This window comes from Ochotona princeps, chromosome 10 (assembly GCF_030435755.1).
Source record: "Ochotona princeps isolate mOchPri1 chromosome 10, mOchPri1.hap1, whole genome shotgun sequence".
NCBI lineage: Eukaryota > Metazoa > Chordata > Mammalia > Lagomorpha > Ochotonidae > Ochotona > Ochotona princeps.
The window spans coordinates 60,644,128-60,648,172 of NC_080841.1; the positions used below are offsets into that span (position 1 = coordinate 60,644,128).

At 45.0% G+C, this 4,045-nt stretch overlaps 1 pseudogene; it reads left to right on the forward strand.

Annotated features, from left to right (window-relative positions):
* Nucleotides 1-614: 614 nt before the first annotated feature.
* LOC131481328 (large ribosomal subunit protein uL3m-like) lies at nt 615-2,380 on the forward strand (annotated as a pseudogene).
* The last annotated feature ends 1,665 nt before the right edge of the window (nt 2,381-4,045 follow it).

Here is a 4,045-nt window from a genome sequence, read left to right on the forward strand (position 1 = left end):
GCATGCAGCAGTGAGTGGTGGGTAATGATATTTATCCAAGCCCAGTGTAACTCCTTTCTTTGACTTTCCTACTTCTCCTAAGTGAATTCTGTCACCCAGGTGGCAGATTTAGATGGACCTCCAGCTCTTTGTTTTGACCTTGGCTCAGCCATGGCCATTGCAGGCATTTGTCCTCCACATTTTCTAAAATGTCTCTTCTTGAAAAGGAACTTTATTACCTCCTGTTCCCTGATCCAATCTGTCATTGAATTCCCTTAAAATCAATTGGGCTTCACCTTTAGCCCCCACATTGCCTAGCATATCTTGTACTAATAAAAACTTGATGAACTGATTAGGGCTTACATGCTTCACTTGTCTCCCTACCAAGGTATGAAGTTCTAAAGAGACAGAGTCCTGGGCCAGCTTTTTTCTTATGCCTGCAATATGATGCAAAAGAATTTATACCGAGTAAGAGGCATTTAAAGAGCAGCTGAATTGATTGGGAAGTGGAGTAGGGCAGAAGTACAGAGGAATCGCAATGATATTAGTGACCTTTTTGTAGTTGTGGGTTTTTTTTTTTCAAGGTGAAAGGCAGACAGAGCTCTCTCTGCTAGTCCACTCTCCAAATGCCGGCAATGTTCATGCTGAGACCAAGCCAAAACAAGAAGCCAGGAAATAGCTCCAAATCTGCCACCTGGGTGACAGGAGCTCAGTTACCTGAGCTCAGTGCCTCCCACGGTCTACATGAGCAGGAAACTGGGATCAGAAGCCAGAGTCAGGGAGAGAACCCAAGATGTTCTGACAGTGTGGGCCTAACTACAAGGCCAAATGCCCACCCGAAGGCCTTAAGGATCAATGCTAATGTCAGGTGCAGGAAAACCGCTTTTTAAATTATTTCAGGAACCCACTTAGCATTTGATTAGTTATTTTTATTTTCCATCTGGCAGTTATGATTTCTCCATGTAAATTTCCAGTGTTGATTGTATTACCTCTATGTTGTAGCATTTTAAATTTTTTTAAATTTTACTTCTTTTTATTATTATTATTTTATGATACAGTTCCATAGATAGTGGAATTTCCCTTATCCCCTCCCCAATTCCTTTCCCTTCAGTGAGTTCCCTTATATAATTACTATAGTATAGTTCTTCATACACAATCATATGTTCATCATTGTGGGCATGGACAGTGGCAGAGAGTCCAGCATCCTATTGTCAAGATTGGGAGTCCATCTTTGTTTGGAAGTAGCATACTGCATCATATCCTCACATCTGGATATGATAGTCGTCATTACAATCACTATACATCCTACCCGATGTTGGAGGCCAGCGGAGGACGGGCAGGGCGGCCGTGCTTGTGGGTCGGGGGAGTGCTGTGGGTCACCTGAGGGGACAGCCATGGGGCGGTCGGAACCCCGGCAGGGCCATGTGGGCTGGGCAGCTGCTGGCGCGGACCTACAGCCTGGCTGCAGCCCCGCAGGTGGGGAGCAAAAACACGTGTGAAGTCTCCATGGCAAGAGTGGCACGTAGTGGGATGAACATCTTTCTGAACATCCCGTTCGCTAAGCAGTTCGTGTCTGATAAAACCCAGTTGGCCAGTAAGCTGTGCCCCTCAAAGAAGAACCCTGGCCACTGCGTCCGTGGGAAGCAGGTTCTTCCAGGGTTGGCCTGATCGCTCTGAAGCTGGGCGTGATGCCCTGATGGACCAAGGATGGTCGCAGGCTTGTGGCGACACTTCTCCAGGTACAGGACTGTCATGTCCTAAAATACACTTCAAAGGAAAACCATAACAGGAAAATGGCAGCCCTAACTGTAGGAGGAAAACTATATCCCACTTCCGGAAACCTACCTCAACATTGGAGTTTTACCGAGAACCTGGCTTGCCACCAAAGTAGAAAGTCAAAATCCTCCATGTCACAGATAATGCTGTAATTAATCCAGGTAAGCCTCTGTATGCTGCTCAGCTCTGCCCAGGACAATACGTGGACGCCACAGCCAAAACTATTGGTAAAGGTTTCCAAGGCGTCATGAAAAGATGGGGATTCAAAGGGCAGCCTACTAAAACCCACAGGAGACCCGGGGCTATCTCAACTGGTGATGTTGCCAGAGTCTGGACTGGAATGAAGATGCCTGGGCAGATGGGAAATGTAGACAGGATAGCATAGGGACTGAAAGTGTGGAGAATAAACACCACGCACAATATAATCTACGTGAATGGCTCTGTGCCCGGACATAAAAACAGCTTAGTAAAGGTCAGAGATTCGAATTTGCCTGCATATAAGGATTTCTGCAAAAACTTGCCGTTCCCTACGTATTTTCCTGATGGAGATGAAGAGGAACTACCTGAAGACTTGTATGATGAGGATGTGTGTCAGCCCAGTGCATCTTCTATAACATTTGCCTGATGCCACTGGGAGTGGCAGAACTTGTATAAACGGTGAGCCTTGAAGAGCCAGAAAAGTAACGAAACCAGGACTTACATTTCTTGGTCACAGCAAGTGCCAGCTTGTCATCTTTGTCAGGGTCCTGAGTCACTCATCCCACAATTACATTTGATTTTTAAAATTATCACATTTAGGCAAAATAGTAGAATGGATTTGCAAGAACTGGTACCTTGTGGACACTTCATTCGTTGTTACTGCACATTTCCTATGTTGTCTCAAGCAGCATATAAATTTAACTTTGAAGAATTGTCTTTGAGAAGGGCTGACTGTAGCACAACAGTGGGAAACTCCATAGCGACTAGGACGCAGTCTGTCTGGATCGAGGGAACTATTTTCTAAAACTCATTTACATCATTTTAGAATCTTAAAGGGAGAGCACCTGAACATTTAATTAATTTCAGGCACACATATGCAATAGTGACATAAGGGCTTCTGACAGAATGCACATCCCAACCCTGGCCTGCTCACCTCTCTGCAGCCAAGTAGCAATGGACCCTGCTGCTGCATGGTGTAGTCCATCAGACAGCTGTGGAGGCGACTCATTTCCCAGCCATGAGATCCTGATCTGTGCTGAACTGAATTCACTGTTATAGACTTTGTCTTGATGTAGGGAGCATTGTTATAACTCAACATCATTCAAATAAAACATTTGGGAATGCCCACAACTCAACCACTGGACTCAGAACTCCAACCATGGATGAAATTGCAGGTCCCATGGTCTGACCATAGAATGCATGTGTCAGAACTGGGCCTCCTCAGTGACTTAGATGGAGCCGTGGACAGCATATCCAGATGCACATGGAGGATATGGAAGTACATCAAAGCCTGCAGAGGACACCTGGTACCATAACAGAGGATGGAGGACAGAACAAATCAATCAACTACCCCTAGCAAAGGGTTGGTAGTGAATACCTTGGCAAACAAAGTCTCTAAGGTGGACTGTGTCAGCCAGTGGTGTTGGAGAGATTTCATCGTGGTTGGAGTGGCAAGATTGACAGCAATACAGAACTGCTGAACTATCCAAACCTCTTGAGCAGGATCCTCGGAGCATGCTCTGCATCAGGGACACTGGGATGGTTGGGAGACTGGGTGTGTCTTCTCCTCCCCTCTCCTCTCTCCTCATCCCCCAGGCACAGGAAGGAAAGAAGAGAATGTGAAAACAATGGCCTCACTCATTTTCCTCTAGCCTTTGATCCATTGCACCCTAATCAAATATGTAAAAATTCTCAGAAATAAAATTTGCACATTTTTTTTTAAAAAGGCTGAATTTTCTCCTGGTAGTTTGTGAAAAGTTGCTTCACGACTGGTTAACATCATTTTGAAATGGCTCAGTAACCTTTGTACTTCAGAGATCCTTTGATCTTAAAGAGTTTGGTTTTAATAACAGTCACATATTATTTCCATGTTTTCCACTGGGGGATAGGGTCAACTTCTCCTTTTCTTGAATACAGGATGGCCTGTAGCCTGTTTTGGTCAACTGAATATGGCAGTTGTGACAGTGTGGAATGCCCAAGGTTTCACTGTGAGATCTGAAACTTTTGTCTTCACCTCTTAAATGCTCCTTCTGAAGAACCAGCCAATTAAAACAACACAAGAACCCCTCACAGATACCTTGTAGAGAACTAA